The sequence below is a fragment of the Triticum urartu genome, chromosome 2, assembly GCF_003073215.2.
Source record: "Triticum urartu cultivar G1812 chromosome 2, Tu2.1, whole genome shotgun sequence".
In the NCBI taxonomy this organism is placed as follows: domain Eukaryota; kingdom Viridiplantae; phylum Streptophyta; class Magnoliopsida; order Poales; family Poaceae; genus Triticum; species Triticum urartu.
The window spans coordinates 481,048,779-481,068,364 of record NC_053023.1 but is presented as its reverse complement, the minus strand read 5'-3'; the positions used below and the strand labels follow the sequence as shown (position 1 = coordinate 481,068,364).

The 19,586-nt window shown below is 52.2% G+C and overlaps 1 pseudogene; it reads left to right on the top strand.

Moving 5' to 3' along the window:
* The first annotated feature begins 1,974 nt into the window (after window positions 1-1,974).
* Window positions 1,975-19,586, top strand: part of LOC125537095 — a 165,502-nt pseudogene continuing 147,890 nt past the window's right edge.

Below are 19,586 nucleotides of genomic sequence, written 5' to 3'. Positions count from 1 at the left end.
GGCACCCATCTTTCCTTCAGTACCGCTTTCCACCCTCAATCAAGTGGTCAGGTGGAAAGGGTCAACCAAATTCTCGAAGACATGCTTAGAGCTTGTGTTATCTCATTCGATATGGATTGGGAGAAGTGTCTTCCCTTCGCTGAGTTTGCTTATAACAACAACTACCAATCCAGCCTCAAGAAAGCTCCTTTTGAGGTTCTATATGGACGAAGATGTCGAACACCTTTGAACTGGTCAGAAACCGGTGAAAGACAATTCTTTGGACCGGATATGATCCTGGAGGCAGAAGAGCAAGTTTGCATCATTCATGAGAACTTGAAAACAGCCCAATCTCGTCAAAAGAGCCAGTATGACTGTAGTCATAAGGAAGTGGCTTATGACATTGGCGACAAAGCTTACCTTCGGGTTACCCCTTTGAAGGGTACCCATCGATTCGGTATCAAGGGCAAGTTGGCTCCTCGTTACACTGGTCCCTTTTTCATTCTCGCTAAACGAGGAGAGGTTGCCTACCAGTTGGAACTACCGCCACATCTTTCTCGAGTTCATGATGTCTTCCACGTCTCTCAACTCAGGTGTTGCTTCTCGGATCCCATCCGCGAAGTGGACCACGAAGCGCTTGATCTTCAAGATAACCTCACTTATCGAGAGTACCCTGTTCGCATCCTTGATCAAGAAGAGCGTGTCACTCGACGTCATAACATCAAGTTTCTCAAGGTTCAGTGGTCTCATCATTCCGAGAGAGAAGCTACCTGGGAGCGTGAAGATCGTCTTCGACTTGAGTACCCCGCTTTCTTTCCGCCAACTCCTGAATCTCGGGACGAGATTTCTTCGAGTGGGGGCGAGTTGTCCATCCCTAGTTCTGGTATGACCTAGGCTAGCCCTTCATGTTTGCATCATGTTTAAATTCCATATAAATTTGAAATGGGGATTTGTGAAACCCTCAGAAGTCATTTCTGGAAATAATCCAGATAAAAATTTCTCCAAAAAGGTCCAATAAAATGTTCATGTTACTCTCTGAAAATATTGGTCAGAGGTAAAAATCAAACCAATATTTTTAGGAGCTCATAAATATTTATTTTGGGCATTTGGAATTAATCCAGTATTTATTTGCGTTGGATAAATATTTTTATATATATAAGATATTGTCCAAAAATTATGCCAGTTTGTTGAGGAGCTCTGAAATAATACCATTAGCCCCTGCAAAAATTGGCATAAGAAAATAAAATGGTTTAGTATTTTATTTAAACCAAACAAATGTCAGAAAATTAGAAATGAAAACAAAAAGGGAAAGCCTACCTGTGCTTACCTACGGCCAGGCACTGTGCAGCCGGCCTGGCCCAGCGGCCCAGCAGGCCGGCCCAGCCGACTGGCACTGCCAGTCGTCCCCTTCCTCGCGCCAGGAGGACAGGGGCACGCGCTCGCCGCGCGCGAGCACGCGCCGGCCACCTCCTGCTTCCCCGCTCACTGCTAGAGGCCCCCAACGATGCCACGCACTCCCCTCGGCCTCTCTCACTCCCTATCGCTCTCCCTCCTCCCTTGGATCCCTCTCTCTCACCGCCCCGAATGGCTCCGTCGCCACGCCTCGCCGTTGCAGCGCCCACCGTCACGGCCTCGCCCTCGTTCCGTGCCCAGACGCTCCGCGCCGTCCTCCTCGACCTCTCCGACGACTCACAAAAGTCGGGATGCCCTGCAAAGCTGCCCTCGACGTCGTCTTCCTCCTCGGGCTATGCCGTCCGCCGCCGTCGATTCGCCGTCACCAGGTCTTCCCCGAGCCCGCTGTGCTGCTCCGCGTGACCGCCGTGAGCATCTCAACATTTCCCCTCTTTTCTCCCCCTCGTTCCCGCGTCGTAGCTTCATTCCCCACCACGGCCGAAGCGCCCCGCCGTCGCCCTGGCCACCGCATCCCGCAGCCGAGCGCGTCACCCTGCTCCTAGTGACGCCAGGAGGCCGTAGAGTCTCTCCGCTCGCTTCCCCATGCACCGCAGCCCTCGCCCGCACTTAGCCGTGCTCTGGCCGCCGCCGCGAGCCTCGCTCCGGCGAGCTCCGGCCAACCCTCCTCCTCCTACCTACCCCACTAGATGCGCGAGAGCACGGGCTACGCCCCGGTGCTCCCAGCCACCGCCCCCGTGCCCTGCAGCGTGGACGCTGCCGCGTCCTAAGGTCACCGGCGACGACCTCGCCGGCCTGACGTGCGGGCCCGACCTGCCAGGTGATTAGCTTAAGGCTAATCACCATTTTTGCTAACCCCCTGACACAGAAAGTGGGCCCCAGAGCCACTAATCTAAATTGGATTAGGAATAACTCCTCTGTTAACTAAGTCACTGACGTGTGGACCCCACACGTCAGGTTTGACCTGGTCAGATCCGTTGACCTGCTGACGCAGGCATGACGCTACGCTGACGCAATATTTCATTTTCTGGTTTTAAATTAATCAGGAAATTCCAGAATATATTCAAAACTTCAAAAATTCATAGAAATTCAACCGTAGCTCAGATTGAAATAATTTATATATGAAAAATTATCAGAAAAATTCAATCTATCCATCTATACCACTTTCATGCATGTTCAACCAACTTATACCACTGTATAAGTGAAAACATGATAATGGCATTTTAAATGCTAAATATGGAGTTTGCATATGAACCCTTGGTCCATATGGACTTCATTTAAATGGTTGCTAGATGCATTATTGCAATCATAACATCATTACCATGTTCATGCATCATAATGTTGCATATGCTTGTGTTTTGATTTCCGACACCGTTCCTTCTCGATAGGTCCTGCTCCGGAGAGTGTTCGAGAGTACCTGTCTGAGGAGCAGTGCCCCCCTGTTGATCTACCAGGCAAGCAACCCCCCCCCCCCTTGTTCATTCCGATATAATCCTACTCTCTCGCTCCTGCTCTCCTTTATTGCATTAGGACAACAACGATTCAACTGCTACTTTATGCTACGGTAGTTGAACCCATTCCTCTGCATGACCTGTCATTGTCAAAGTAAATAGTTAAAACCCACTAGCATGTGTAGGAGATGCTTGAGCCATGTTGTGTTCTTGCCGTACCATGCTTGCAATTGCTTAGAGTATGTCAGGTCTGATTCATTGGGAATGAATTAGAGTACAGTGCTATGTTCTGATGTTGAGAGTTAAGCGTGTGAACACAATTTGGTAAAGGTAGCGGTGAGAGGCCATGTAGGAGTACATGGTGGGTTGTCTCACTGGAACTGTCCCTAAGAACTGAGTTCTATGTATGTTGTCCAAGGACTAGCTACTACCACACGTTGGGTTCTGGTAACTCGATCCCTCTCGACTTATTAGCCAACTTGATCTCTGTCCAGGAGTTGCAAATAGTTTCTGGTGTTTATAGGTAGTGCTATGTTTCTACCGAGTGGCACCCGGCAGGGTGGACTTGGGACAAACTAGGCACATGTGGCCCGGTGTACCGAGTGGCACCCGGATGGTGGGCTCGGGAACCCTGTACACATCATTTGGGGCCGTGAGTGAAACCCCGGCCGGATCTCCTTGCGGATGGAACCCAAATAGGCGATAAACCTTGACTAGAGTCTTGCGTGGTTAGTCAGGTCGTGGCCGACACCCTCGCCAGGATTCCGCTTGAAGGTTGCCGAGATACATGACGTGTACATGGTGATAAGTGGTGAGAGCGTGTGTGAAGAAGTACACCCCTGCAGGGTTATCATGATCTATTCGAATAGCCGTGTCCTCGGTTATGGACTTCTTGGATGCTTACGTGGTACATAGACAACTTAAAGTGGATACTCTAAAATGCTCAAGACAAGTGTGAGTGCTATGGATGGCCTTCTCATAAGTAGACGAGGATGAATCCATAGTAGTGTATTTATGTGGTGATTAGTGGACTCGTGTGCGCTGCCTCATCTCAAAGAAGTATCTCGTTGTCGTAGAACAGGATAGCCACTGAGTCAAAGCTGGCTTGCTGCAACTAAACCCCACATTACCTTCTTGATACAAATGCATGTATGGTAGGATCTGATGTAAGTCTTGCTGAGTACCTTTGTACTCATGTTTGCTTTATTTATGTTTTGCATGTGAGACATCTGTCTCACTAGTAGTACCGCTTGGACTTCGATGAGTAACTTGTTACCTCAGCTACAATCTTGTACCCTTGGGAGGGTCTTGTAGATAGTCAGGCTTCTAAGCCCTTTTCCTTTTGTAGTTGTCTATACTCAGACATGTAATGCTTCCGTTGCTTGTATGCTCTGAATGATGGGTCATGTGACCCCTGTTTGTATTAATGCTATGTGGCTCTTCTGAGCCTTTACCTATATGAGTTTGCATTATATTGTGATGCCATGTTGTATAGCACATACTTGCATGTTATGCGTACGTGTGACGTGTCATGCTATGTGTGGGATCCGACAATCTAGTTGTTTATCCTTGGCAGCCTCTCTTATGGGGAAATGTAGTCTAGTGCTTCCTTGAGCCATAGTAGTCCGCTACAGCCTGGTTCACCGGAGTCCTGCTAGCCCAGCACTACTGCTCAGGCCACTTGGCTGGCCGGCATGTGTTTCACTTCGTTCCTGTGTCTGTCCCTTCGGGGAAATGTCACGCAGTGACATCCGGAGTCCTGTTAGCCCAGTGCTATAGCCCGGATTCACACGCTGCTGACCGACATGCTCGATGTGAATCATGTATGCCTGTCCCCATAGGTTAGTGCCGCTTTGGGTTCACGACTAGCCATGTCGGTCCGGGTTCTCTGTCATATGGATGCTAGCGACACTATCATATACGTGAGCCAAAAGGCGCAAACGGTCCCGGGCCATGGTAAGGCGACACCCATGGGGATACCGTGCGTGAGGCCGCAAAGTGATATGAGGTGTTACATGCTATATCGGTGTGACTTAGAATCGGGGTCCCGACACTTTCCTGCTCTCCAATCGGCAAGATCCTCATGGACGTCCTCTTTGGAGACAAAGATCACTTCCGTCGAGAGTCAGTTTGGTTTGAGGTGGTGGACCTCGAGAGCCCATACCATGCACTACTTGGCCGACCCGCCCTGGCCAAGTTCATGGTGGTCCCCCACTACGCCTACCTCAAAATGAAGATGCCCAGTTCCAGGGGAATTCTGATCGTAGCCGGCGACTATAGGAAGTCGTCTGCCTGTGCGGCCGAGAGCAGTCGGCTAGCCGAGTCCCTGGTGATCGCAGCCGAGAAGCGGCTCCTTGAATGGGTCGTGGCGATGGCCGGAAAGCAGCCAGAGGTGTTGCCTAACCCAAAGGAGTCGGAGGCTGAGGGTTCGTTCAAGCCGGCCAAGGAGACAAAGAAGATACCCTTGGATCCGGAGCACCCAGAGAGGTACGCTGTCGTAGGCGCAAACCTCGACAGCAAATAGGAAGGCGAGCTCGTCGATTTCCTCCGTGAGAATCGGGACATCTTCGCATGGTCCCCCAAAGACATGCCAGGTGTACCGACGGAATTCGCCGAGCACAAGTTACTTGTCCGATCTGATGCAAAGCCGGTCAGGTAGCCCCTGCGCCGCCTATCAGAAGAGAAGAGAAGAGTTGTCGGAGAAGAGATAGCCCGACTCCTAGCAGCCGGCTTCATTATGGAAGTATTCTTTCCAGAGTGGCTAGCCAATCCGGTCCTGGTACTGAAGAAGAACAAGCAGTGGCGAATGTGTGTTGACTACACGAGCCTCAACAAGGCCTGCCCCAAGGACCCGTTTGCTCTGCCAAGAATTGATCAGGTGATAGACTCCACCGCCGGATGCGAGCTGTTGAGCTTTTTGGATGCATATTCAGGATATCACCAGATCAAGATGAACCCAGCTGACAGACTGAAGACCGCTTTCATCACGCCGTTTGGAGCCTTTTGCTACCTCAGCATGACGTTCGGTTTGAGGAATGCTGGCGCCACCTTTCAGCGTTGCATGCAGAAGTGCCTCCTCAAGCAACTCGGCAGGAACGCCCACGTCTACATGGACGATGTGGTGGTGAAGAAGGAAAAGTGTGGAACACTACTGGAAGACCTCAAGGAGACCTTTGAGAACCTGCGCCGATTCCAGATCGAGCTCAACCCCGAGAAGTGAGTCTTCGGAGTACCAGCCGGCCAACTCCTTGGCTTCCTGATCTCTAAACGCGGCATAGAATGCAACCCTGTAAAGATCAAGGCCATTGAGAGGATGGAGGTACCCAGCCGACTGCTGGACGTGCAAAAGTTCACCGGTTGCTTGGCGTCCATCAGCCGATTTATCAGTCGGCTGGGTGAGAAAGCTCTCCCCTTATACCAACTCATGAAGAAGACCACTTTTTTCGAGTGGAACCACAAGGCGGACGAAGCTTTTCTCTAGTTGAAAAAGATGCTGACTACTCCACCTGTTCTGGCGGCTCCGACTCCTAAGGAACCTATGCTCCTATATATCGCCGCCACCAGCCGGGTAGTTAGCACGGTCATTGTAGTGGAACGCAAGGAGGAAGGCAAGGCACTACTTGTCCAAAGACCAGTATATTACCTGAGCGAAGTACTGTCGGCCTCCAAGCAGAACTACCCCCACTACCAGAAGATGTGCTATGGCGTGCACTTTACCGCCAAGATATTGAAGCCCTACTTTCAAGACCACCCAATCATTATGGTCTGCAAGGCCCCACTTGCCGAGATCATCGGAACCCGAGATGCTTCTGGCCAAGTGGCCAAGTGGGCCATAGAGCTGGCTCCCTACACCATCCACTACCAGCCCCGCACCGCCATCAAGTCACAAGCACTGGCCGACTTTCTCGTCGACTGGACCGAGACCCAGTACCTACCTCCAGCGCCCGACTCCACCCATTAGCGGATGCATTTTGATGGCTCCAAGATGTGCACCGGCTTGGGAGCTGGCATTGTCCTCACTTCTCCTAAAGGGGACAAGCTGAAATACGCACTGCAAATCCATTTTGCCGCCTGCAACAACGTCGCCGAGTACGAGGCGCTCATTCACGGGCTCCGGCTTGCCAAAGAACTCGGCTTTCATCGGATCCTGTGTTATGGCGACTCAGACTTAGTGCTCCAGCAGTCGTCTGGCGATTGGGACGCCAAAGATGCAAACATGGCGAGTTACCGTTTCCTCGTGGAGCAACTCAGTGGGTATTTCGAGGGGTGCGAGTTCCTCCATGTGCCAAGAAACGACAACGACCAAGCAAACGCCTTGGCACGAATCGGCTCTACCCGTCAGGCAATACCATCCGGCATCGCCCTTCAACGCCTCCTCAAACCGTCTGTCAAGCCTTCACCAGAATCAAACTCCATCTTCATGCCGGCTCATCCCGAAGAAGTCGGATCCGACTCCAGAGCCCCGGCAGACGGTACGGGGATTTTGGCAGATGGCTCCAAAGCCGCCACAGTCGAGGCCGGCCTAGGGACTGCAGAGCCTAGCCCCGGGACTGCGGCGGTGGGCTCAAAGACTCTAGAACTCGGCCCGAGAGCCGCGCCAGTCGGCCTGGGGACTTCATTAACCCAGCAAGCGGTTGTTGACTCCACCCCGCTGCCTCCCAGCCCAGCCGCCCTCGTCCAAGTCGCAGTTCTGGCAGTCGAAGAAATTGCAGCACCCTCATGGGCCCAGCCCATCCTCAAATTTCTGGTGAGCAAAGAGCTGCCAACTGATGAGACCTTAGCTCGGCAGGTACGACGTCGAGCGGCAGCCTACACCATAGTCAACAGAGAGCTGGTCAGGCGCAGCGTCACTGGTATCTACCAGCGCTGTGTAGAGCCAGAGCAAGGCCAAGCAATTCTCAGCGACATCCACCAAGGCGAGTGCGGCCACCATGCGGCTTCAAGAGCACTCGTCGCCAAAGCTTTCCGACACGGCTTCTTTTGGCCAACGGCCTTAGAAGAGGCCAAGGAATTGGTCCAAAAATGCAAAGGGTGCCAGAAGTTCCGCTCCAAGCCGCATCAGTCGGCTTCCGCACTCAAGACCATCCCCATTGCCTGGCATTTCACAGTTTGGGGTCTAGACATGGTGGGACCATTCAAGACAGCACGAGGTGGCTTAACTCACTTACTTGTTGCAGTGGACAAGTTCACCAAGTGGATAGAAGGGAAGCCAATCAAGAAACTGAACGGTCCGACTGCCGTGACTTTCATCTCCGATATCACAATTCGGTACGGCATACACACAGCATCATCACCGACAATGGCACAAATTTTGCCAAAGGTGCCTTGGCCCGTTTCTGCGCAACACAGGGCATCCGACTGGACCTAGCATCCGTCGCCCATCCACAGTCAAATGACCAGGTGGAGCGAGCAAACGGCCTCATCCTGTCCGGCATCAAGCCCCGATTGGTCGAGCCTCTAGAGCGTTCGGCTGGCTGCTGGCTCGGTGAGTTGCCAGCCGTCCTCTGGAGTCTGCGCACGACTCCAAACAAGTCAACCGGCTTCACGCCTTTCTTCCTCGTCTATGGTGCTGAAGCCGTCATCCCAATGGACATAGAGTTCGACTCCCCGCGAGTCACCATGTACACCAAGGAGGAAGCAGAAGAAGCACGTCAAGACGGCGTCGATCTGCTGGAAGAGGGCCGGCTGTTGGCACTCAGCCGGTCCGGCATCTACCAGCAGAGCCTGTGCCGATACTACAACAGGAAGGTCAAGCCAAGATCTTTCCAAGAGGGCGACCTTGTGCTCCGACTGATCCAGTGAACGCCCGGCCAGCACAAGCTGTCGGCGCCTTGGGAAGGCCCTTTCATCATCAGCAAAGTACTGGGTAACGACTCCTACTACCTGATTGACGCTCAGAAGCCCCGAGCATGCAAGAGGGACGACTCCGGCAAAGAGACGGAGCGGCCATGGAATGCAAATCTCCTCCGAAGATTTTACAGTTGATGCAGTATGTACCACTCTACCTTTTGTATTAAAGTACCAAGACTTCGGGACCCCCGAGACGAGCTCGGGGACTGCCCTCTTTTGTCTATATGATAAAAATTGTACCTACGAGTATGTTACTCTTTGTTTTGCCGCTTGGCACCGGGCTCGACAGGTCGGCCCGGAGACTTGCCGCCTTGCACTATGAAATGCTTCCTGCAGCCGGACAAGTAGTGTGTGGCGCCTAAGCCATCTCCTGTTAGAAGTCGCAGCTCGGAGAGCGACTGTACGGTGGGCAGGAGTAAGGTAGAATGGGCGTTCGCATGAAAAATGGCTAAGGACTCAAAGCATAAAACATTGCTTAAGACGGCTTCCAGCCTTCCTTTTTTCTTTTCGCAAGCCGACTATTAAGCAGTCGGCTCACCGCCTTCTATCCAACTTGCTATAAAACTCTAAAACGGCTAAGTACTTGCCTTCCCAAAGTAGCCAAGCATTTGATCCAACGGCAGTCCGCAGAGCGGCTGTCCGACTGGCAAGACAGGCAACTAAGGGAAAGCGGCAAAGGAAAATGCCAAAAGAGCAATGAGAAAGAAAAGATAGAATTCGGATAAATATTTACATAACATAGGCCCTTGGCCGAATCTTCGAGCAGAAGTTCAAAATACACCCCGCGGGTGGAATTGTGCGAATTAACAAGTTCTTCAAAGACTACTAAAGTAGATAAAATAAAGATAAGGCGGCAACTTAGGAAGTGGCAGACGGATTCGGAGGGTCGGAGGAGGCAGCAGCGTCAGGCGTTGGGGCGGCCGGCTGGGCAGTGTCGGCTTGATCGCCTCCGGTGGCAGTCGGCTCGCTCGCACGCGGCTCGTTGCTGGAGGCGCTGTCGAGCTGAGGCTGGCCGTCTGCTCCGTCTTCTGGTGCTTCCGCCTCGCCTCCGTCCTCCGCCTCGCCTTCCTCCTCGACGCTGGAGCCGATCACCTTCGCCGAGTCCTCGCCGTAGTCTGGGTTCATCCCAAGCCACTCCGGTGGTACCTCCTCGCCGTCTTCAGACCGCTCGGGGACGAAGATGCTGGTGTCGGTGTACTCGGCGATCGCTACGGCATCCTTGACGAGGGCGTCTTCCGTGGCTGCCAGCTCCGGCTGGGCCTCTGACCGGAGTGTGGCCAGCCGGTCTAGGTCCAGCCCCGGATACCACGCCTTGACGAACTCCAAGGCCCGGCGCGCTCCAGCTCAGGCCGAGGAACCTTTCCAGGCTTCAAGACGACCAGCCGCGACCTCCATCCAGTCGGCAGTCCGATTGGGGGTGCGCGGAGCCTGCATATCCAGCCACAGGGCGGCAATCGCCTGGGCGCCGACACGTTGAAGCCGGCGCAGCATCCGGTGAGTCGGCCGAAGGTGAGCCTCGATGCTCAGGATATGCTCGTCAAGGGTTCGTGGAGCATCGGTGGCGATCTCTGCGCCTTCCGCCCTCCGACCCTCACGGTCAGCCTCGATGGCTTGGATGGCAGCCTGCGAATGCCCAGGAAAGAAGTCTGCCAAGACGGAAGAAGCGAAGAAGCAAGTCAAAACCAGGAGTCGGCACGACTTATAATCGGCAGCTCGAAGAAAGAAAGTAAAGAAACTCACCATCAATGATGTCTTCAATCTCATGGAAGCCGGAGGCCAGCATTGCCTCTTTGTCAGTCCAGGAGGAGCGGTCGCTCGCGAACTCGGCCAGGAGGGCGGCTTCCGGCTCTTCCGCCTCCTTCTGCGTCTTCGTAAGCAGCTCCCTCTGCTCTGCCAATTGTGTGGCCAGCAAATCGCGCTCTGTGGCAAGCTTGCTGCACTCCTCCCCCTTGGCGCGCAACGCGGAGTAGGCTTCGCTCAGCTGCTGTTGAAGAGCAGCGTTGGCTCCTGAAGAGAAGGAAGAAAGAAGGCGTTAAGTCATCAAACAAGAAGGTCACCGAGGAGATCCAGCCCGATTGCTCAGCAGTCGGCCCGAATCTCGGGGACTACAGCCCACGGGTGCGCCAGTGCACCCCGCAAAGAAGGAAAAGGACTCACTCCGGCTCTCCGACAGGTCGGCGGTCCGCTTGCCCAGCTCTTCAATGTTGCGGTTGAAGGCAGTGACACAGAGGTTGTGGTAGTCCTGCGACAAGTATTTCAGACAAAAATTAGTACCTGGAACTCACCAATTGGAAGTTCCGGGCCGCCTGCTCAGCAGCCAGCCCGAAACTCGGGGACTACACCCAGTGGGTGCGCTGGCGCGCCCCCACAGAAAGGAACAAGAAAACAAGGACCAACGAGAAAGCATACCCGGACAGCTGCCCGCGAAGCCAGATACGCCTTCGTGCAATTCTAGATGGCGTCGCCCTCAGCTCGCAGCTTCGTTTGGACGTCCAGAAGCGCCTGGTTCAGCGGCCCTCTGCCGCCTCCTCGCACCCATCGAATGGGCGCGGCGCTCGTCGCTTCAGCGTCTGGGATCGCCGAGCTGGCGGTGTCGGGTCTCCAGGGGGCGGCGTGGCGCCAAAGTCGCCTTCTCAAGACGGCGGCGCATTGGCGAGCCGACTTGGAGGAGTAGCCTCGCCAGGGCCTCGTCTTCAGTCGGCGGCACCGGCAGGTCCGTCGGCTGTCTGCCTTGCGCGCTCCCAGACGGCGGCGGAGGTGGCGGCGGAGCGATCACGTCCGGCATTGAGGAGTCGCCGCCTTCCCTCTCCATGATGGGGTTCTCGCCGCCGGCTTCCCTAGTCTGCCCCGTGAACTCCGGAGGCGGCGGTGCAGAGTTCAGCGGAGTGACGAACACCGCCGATTGGCAGTGCGCGGCCTCCTCAGCCTGCCGCTTCGTTGCGGCGACGGCTTTGACCTCCGCCAGTTTCTTCTTGGCGGAGGCCTCCGCCTTATCGGCCTCCACCTTCCCCAGGCGGGCGGCCTCTTCCTCGTTGCGCTTCTCCTGCGCGTTCCGCTCCGTTGCCTCCTGGAGGTCGGCAGCGGGGTCAATCCGCCGAGTGGTGGCGGACGTCTCCGCTGACCCCATGACGGAGGCGGCGACAACCCTCTCAAGAGTGAGGGGAGCCCTGAAGCGAGGGAAGCAAGTAAAAGACTCAGACAAAAGCTACAAAGAAAGAATAAAGCGTTAAGACAGGAATACTCACGCGGAGACCAGTGGCGGCTTCTTTACTTCCTTGCGGAAGCGGATGGCCTTCGCGGCCGCCTCGTCCCGCTTGGTCGCCGAGCGCGAACTCTTGGGCTTCTTCGGCCGACTGCCGAATAAGGTCGGCACGGCCCTACGTTTCTTCCCGCCGCCTAGAGCACCCGACGCGGCAGAAGAGCCCGCACCGGGATGGCTGGCTGCTGGCCGATGGCAGGGGGCGACCTCCTCCTCATCATCAGGCCAGTCCTCTCGACTGGCACCGAGCCGCGGGCCGCCTCCTTCCTTGGCGTCGTCTTCCAAAGCCGCCGCCCCCAGATCAGGGTTGTCGACGTCGCTCTCCGCCCGGTCGGCAAGGAACTCGCGGGCCGGCCCCGTGGTGCCGGCTGGTGGATGGAGGAGGGGATTCTGACCAAAGCCGACTGGTCAGGTCACACAAACAAACTTGGCAAGACAGAAGACAATCCAAAGAAAGAAAGGGCAACTCACCGTGGGCGGGGGGTTGGCACGGGAGTATGGCTCCTTGCCGAACCGCAAGTCCTCTAGGAGCTTGCTGTCCGAGAGGTAGTTCACCATGTAGGCCACCTCCTCGTGAGGCATGTCCTTGGTGCACATCCGACTCGGGTCACGGCGCCCGCTCATTTGGCATATCATGTGGGGGCAGCCTTGGAGCGGGAGAACTCGGTGCACCACGAAGGCGGCCAGTAGGTCCGGGCCAGTCAGGCCCTCCGACTGCCTCAGCACTCGGAGTCGCGCGACGGTGCCAGCTCCCGCAAGCGTCAGCGACTTGGCCCGGAACGACCAGTTGGGCAGTCTCCCAGCCGGCGGGCCGGCTTCGAAAGCCGGCAGGTTGACCCAATCGCCCCTCTCGAAGACGCTCTTCACGTAGAAGTACGATCACTGCCACATCTTCACCGACTTTATTAGCTTGATGGTGGGGAAGGGGTTGTTGGCCCCCGACCTCCGCACGGCGATGAATGCGCCGCACTGAGCCGGCATGCCTGCAGCTGGGTGCCGAGCTTGGAGTAGAAGAACTCCCCCCAGAGCTCGAGGGTGGGGAGGACTCCGAGGAAGCCTTCGCACAAGGCCACGAAGGCGGTCAGCAGCACCACCGTGTTGGGCGTGAGGTGGTGCGGCTGGAGGCCGTAGAACTCCAGAAAGGAGCGGAAGAAGTTGCTCGCCGGCAGCCCCAATCCGCGCAGGCAGTGCGAGCAGAAGATAACCCGCTCGCCCTCCTATGGTGCCGGAGAGATCTCCCCCCTCGGCGCAAGGCGTACCCGCACATAATCTTCGCCGGGGAGCCGACGAGTCTTGCGGAGGAACTTGATGTGGTCTTCATGGACTTCTGAGCCATCCCAGGTGCCGGAATGCACCGAGGGAGGCACGGCGGCAGAAGAAGAACTCATCGTGAGCGGATCGCCGCGGCGTTCGGCAAAGTTTGGGCGCGCGGCGGTGCGAGAAAGAAGAAGAAGAAGAAGAAGAGCAAGGAGTAGCGTGGAGGAGGGGTGCGCGTGCTCTGCCGCGCCCCCCTCCTCCCCCTGCTTATAGCTTCATGGGCTGCGAAGCCGAGGGGCCGGACGTGGAATTTACTGCGCCGACGACCCCACGACCCCCACGTTTCCATGACAAAGTTACTGCGTGCAGTAACTCCATGGGAATCCGAACCGTCCGCCTGGGCCACAGCGGATCCGCTTGGGCGCTGAGGCGCGGTAATGGCGGGCCCCACCTACGGACCTGTCCTGTCACGCGCGTAGGCTGGCAGACTGGCCCGGCCGCGTGTTGCCACGTGATGGGCCCGGAACGGGCAGCGACCTGGAAGCTTAGCCATCACTCTACTTGGATCCCGTCGCGACGTTTGAAATATCGTGCGAGTCAGAGTTGGGCGAGTCCGACCCCTTCTAGTCGGCCCGACAGAAGTCAAGCAAGATCCATGTCTCGGGCACCCGGAAAGAGAAACTGCTGAGGCTCCTCGGCCGATCGTCCGCGGCACCTCATCAGCTTCGGGGACTACTGTCGGAGTAATGGGCCGCAGGTAGGCTAACCCGAGTCCCAGAACCTTTCAAGACATCGGGGCAGGCTGCGCCCCTCAAGACCCCAGGACAAAGAGCCGCCTTCTGAGAAGTCCGTGGCAAGGCAACCGACTAGCCGCTCGTGGCCGAGTCCTAGGGACGACTTCAGGATAAGCCGACTCCTGACTGACGACTTCCTGAGAAGCCGGCCTTGGGAAGTCAGCCCGCGACTCCCACAAACCCCATGTCCTCATCAAGAGGGACAGGACAGGGGAGTGGCTACAGTGAAGCCTGCTCCCGCCCCTTCCCAGAGGCAGGCATGGCCACAGTACGCCGTACCCATGGAGATCTCCGAGAGGCGTGGCACTGTTGTCACACCGGCCCTAACATCAGCACCGGTGGACCAAATCCTGCGCCCACGACGGCTTGTCTGTACGACCCTGGGGTGAGGGGTCCCATCGGCCAGCGGGACCCCAGAAGACGGCAAGTGCACCACCAGCCGGACCCGTTGGGAGTCGGCCCCCGAGAGTCGGCCAGCTCCTCCCCCGGGGCCCACGCGCCATTAACCAGATGTGACGGAGAGTGGCAATAGTGATCGCCCACCAGACGGTGAGGCTGTTGCCACGACTCCATGACCAAGCCCGCGTCATTAGAAGCACGGCTACAGTAATCAGCAACCGGCAAGACCCGCCCGTGGCGGACACGGCCTGTCGGCTCCGTACCGAGCTAGTCGGCGGGGCCCACCAGTCGGCGGGCCCCAGGAGTCGGCGGATAAGACGGCGACCAGATAGATAGACGGGTGGGCCCGCGTCCGGCCGGATTACCATTGTACCCCTGGGGGGTAGGCCTATATAACCCCCCAGGGCACCCAAGCAGAGGGTTGGAATCCATTAGTACTAGACCAGATCATATAGGAAGGAGAGAGCTAGCCTTGCCTTCTCCTACCTCTAGGAAATAGCTCAAGGAGCAGTCGTGTAAGCACTTTGCCATAGTGATCATGCGGAGACCCCGCAAAGCAGCAGTAGGGGTATTATCTCCCCGGAGAGCCCTGAAGCTGGGTAAGATTCGCCGGCGTGCATGTCTTCGCCTCATCCCGTTTCTAGGAACCGGCGACGTTCTACTCGCCCCCACCATGATAAGCCATCCTTTGGCATATGTCGCACCCAACCCCCGACAATACCACTTTTAGTTTAAGCGCTATTGTTGCTAAATGGTTAAATTTGAACCATACAAAGGATCCCGTCTTAGGAGGCATCTTCTCCTCGTACCTTGCTGCACTATGAGAAAGAGGAAAAGTTGCTAGCTCATAGTTTTCTAGATTATAATAGTATGGTAGCACATGATTTTATTGTTAAGTATAAGAAGAAGATTCTTAACTATAGACTGATATTTGATAAGAATTACTTTGAGACTATTACCTTGCCTGCTCCCTCTTTGTTCAACATATTTTCAGGCACGTACCTTGTTTTGCCAGAGGCCGTTCAGGCATACCAGAGCCTGATATCAGCTCTAGAGCCGAAGCCACTATTTGATCCTCACCGCCAGTCTGTTTATCAGTGGGATCCGGAGGAGATCACCAACCAGTGGCAACCCGAGGGCCCTCCTTAGTACACCGGAGAGGGCAGCTTTGATCCATGGGCATAGACCAACTTAGGCCAAAGGCCTAAGCTTGGGGGAGTACGTATTTCTCACCGACATTACATTCATGTTCACACACTCATGTCAGTTGTCGGTGCTCATACTTTTTCATTGTATTATCCATGCTAGTTTATTTTCTTTTCTGGCATTCTTCTTGTGTGTTTGAAAAACCTTAAGAAAAAACAAAAACAATTAGATTTAGCTTTTAGCTAGTTTACTTTCCATGCTTGTAGTAGTAGCAATTAAAAAGAAAACCCAAAAAGATTTCTCGTTTTTCTTTTTGCTTGTTGGGAGCATTCTCGTGTAAATAGTTTTGTTTCTTTTCTTTTCTTTGGGGTCGAGAGGAGAAGACCTTAATGAAAATGTTGAGGGGCTCTCATACGCATTATTGTTGATCTAACAAAGAGCCCATATTACCTTGTCTTCTCCCTTGAATTGAATGCTTGCAGGTTCCATCTTAGTCCAATGCACGTGCACTATTATTATTATCCACACTATTCGGTTATGCAAGTGAAAGGCAATAATGACGATATATGATGGACTGATTGAGATGTGAAAAGCTCGTATGAACTCGACCTCTCTTGTTTTTGTAAATATGATTAGTTCATCGTTCCTGATTCAGCCTAATATGAATGAAACATGTTTGCAATTACATTTAGAGATTACAGTTGCTCATGCCATGCTTAATTTGCTAGGAGTTTATAATGGTTTACCTTGCGCGCCAACATGCTATTAAAATGGTTGTGATGTGTTATGATAGGGTGGTATCCTTGTTTGAACGATTTGAGTGGATTGACTTGGCACATGTAGTTGAAACAAAATCAACATAGCCTCCACGATATTTATATTCATGGTGATTTATATCCTACTCATGCTTGCATTCAGCATTGATTAATTTTAATGCATGTTCATGACTGTTGTCGCTCTCTAGCTGGTTGCTTCCCAGTCTCTTTCTAGCATTCACTTGTACTAAGCGGGAATACTACCTGTGCATCCAACTCTATAAACCCCCAAAGTTATTCCATATGAGTCCACCATACCTTCTTATATGTGGTATCTACCTGCCGTTCCAAGTAAATTTGTATGTGCCAAACTCTAAACCTTCAAATGAAATTCTGATTTGTATGCTCGAATAGCTCATGTATCAACTCAGGCTGTCTGTATCTTCCATGCTAGGCGGGTTATTCTCAAGAGGAGTGGACTCCGCTCCTCACTCACGAGAAAATGGCCGGTCACCGGGATGCCCAGTCCCATGTTCAAATCAAATAAAAATAATTGCAAACAACACTCCCCCAGGATTGTTGTTAGTTGGAGGCACCCGTTGTTTCGGGCAAGCCATGGATTGATGCTTGTTGGTGGTGGGGGAGTATAAACTTTACCATTCTTCTTGGGAACCGCCTATAATGTGTGTAGCATGGAAGATATCGAGATCTCTCAGTTGCTATGTTGACAATGAAAGTATACCACTCAAAATATTATTCATCTCTATTTCAAAATCGAGCTCTAGCACCTCTACAAATCCACTTTTATGTTGAGTCATTATCCTCTTATTAAAAAGCACCAGTTGGAGAGCACCACTATCATTTGCATGTATTATTATTAGTTTACATTGAGTATGACTGGGACTAGATCTCTTACAATTTCCATTTAGCCCTTGATCTTGAGGGGTGCTCTGCATTTTTGTTTTGCGGTCTCATCAAGGGCTAGCGAGATACCATCTTGTCATATCATATTATGATTGTTTTGAGAAAGTGTTGTCATCCGAGATTTATTATTATCGCTCGCTAGTTGATTATGTCATTGATATGAGAAAACATGAGACCAAAATGTCATTGTGAATACGGTTAGTTCATAATCTTTGCTGAGAATTTGAATGCCGGCTTTACATATTTACAACAACAAGAGCAAACCGAGTTTGTAAAAGTTTTTCTTTATCACTTTCAGTTTATCAACTAAGTTGCTTGAGGACAAGCAAAGGTTTAAGCTTGGGGGAGTTGATAGGTCTCCAACGTATCTACTTTTCCAAACACTTTTGCCCTTGCTTTGGACTATAACTTGCATGATTTGAATGGAACTAACCTGGACTGACGCTGTTTTCAGCAGAATTGCCATGGTGTTATTTTTGTGCAGAAATAAAAGTTCTCGGAATGACATGAAAATCAACAGAGAATATTTTTGGAATATATAAAAAATACCGGCAAAAGAATCAAGGCTAGGGGGCCCACACCCTATCCATGAGGGTGGGGGCACGCCCCCTGCCTCATGCCCCCCTGGTGCCCACCGACCTCAACTCCAACTCTATATATTCATGTTCGGGGAGAAAAAAAATCTGAGGGAAGGATTCATCGCGTTTTATGATACGGAGCCACCGCCAAGCCCTAATCTCTCTCGGGAGGGCTGATCTGGAGTCCGTTAGGGGCTCTGGAGAGGGGAATCCGTCGCTATCGTCATCATCAACCTTCCTCCATCACCAATTTCATGATGCTCACAACCGTGCGTGAGTAATTCCATCATAGGCTTGCTGGACAGTGATGGGTTGGATGAAATTTATCATGTAATCGAGTTAGTTTTGTTAGGGTTTGATACCTAGTATCCATTATGTTCTGAGATTGATGTTGCTATGACTTTGCTATGCTTAATGCTTGTCACTAGGGCCCGAGTGCCATGATTTCAGATTTGAACCTATTATGTTTTCATGAATATATGTGAGTTCTTGATCCTATCTCGCAAGTCTATAGTCACCTTTATGTGTTATGATCCGTTAACCCAGAAGTGACAATAATCGGGATACTTACCGGTTATGACCGTAGTTTGAGGAGTTCATGTATTCACTAAGTGTTAATGCTTTGGTTCGGTACGCTATTAAAAGGAGGCCTTAATATCCCTTAGTTTCCAATAGGACCCCTCTGCCACGGGAGGGTAGGACAAAAGATGTCATGCAAGTTCTTTTCCATAAGCACGTATGACTATATTCGGAATACATGCCTACATTACATTGATGAACTGGAGCTAGTTCTGTGTCACCCTATGTTGTAACCATTGCATGAGGAATCGCATCCGACATAATTATCCATCACTGATCCATTGCCTACGAGATTTTCATATATTGAGGTTTGCTTAGTTACTTTTCCGTTGCCACTCTAACAATCACTACAAATCCAATAATGTTACTTTTGCTACCATTACCGCTACTATCATATTACTTTGCTACTAAATACTTTGCTGCAGATATTAAGTCTTTCAGGTGCGGTTGAATTGACAACTCAACTTTTAATACTTGACAATATTCTTTGGCTCCCCTTGTGTCAAATCAATAAATTTGGGTTGAATACTCTACGCTCGAAAGCTATTGCGATCCCCTATACTTGTGGGTTATCAGGATCTTTTAGAAAGAATTAAATGCAACTCTAAAGATTGGGAACTCGATGAAGGTAAAGAGTCAGTTATTAATCTTGAGTTTGATTGTGTTAAATATTTTATGAATACCGATGCTTTTCACAAGTTTAGCACTAAGTATGGACTTGACTCTGAGATAGTAGCCTGTTTTTGTGAATCATCTGCTACTCATGTTGATCTCTCTAAGGGTAAGTGGTTTAAATAGCACCCCCAACTAAAGAAGAAACTAACGAACTGATGAAACTATCATTACAATGTTGATCCAGTTGTTCCTACTGCTTATATTGAAAAACCACCTTTCCCTATTAGGATAAAGTAACATGCTAAGGTATCAATAGTGGTATGAAAAAGTAATATCAAAGCACCTAAACCCTATGAACAAATTAAAGTAGAACCTAGTGTGTTGCTATGGTTAAAGATCTCTTGTAGGAAATGTTGATGGCCATGTTATTTGTTTTTGTGATGAAGCTACTAGAATTACCAGACCCGATACTAAAGATAAGAACAAGCCTGTTGTCTCAGTTAAAATAGGAGATCATCGCTATCATGGTTTATGTGACTTAGGTGCTAGTGTGAGTGCTATTCCTTTTACTTTATACCAAGAAATTATGG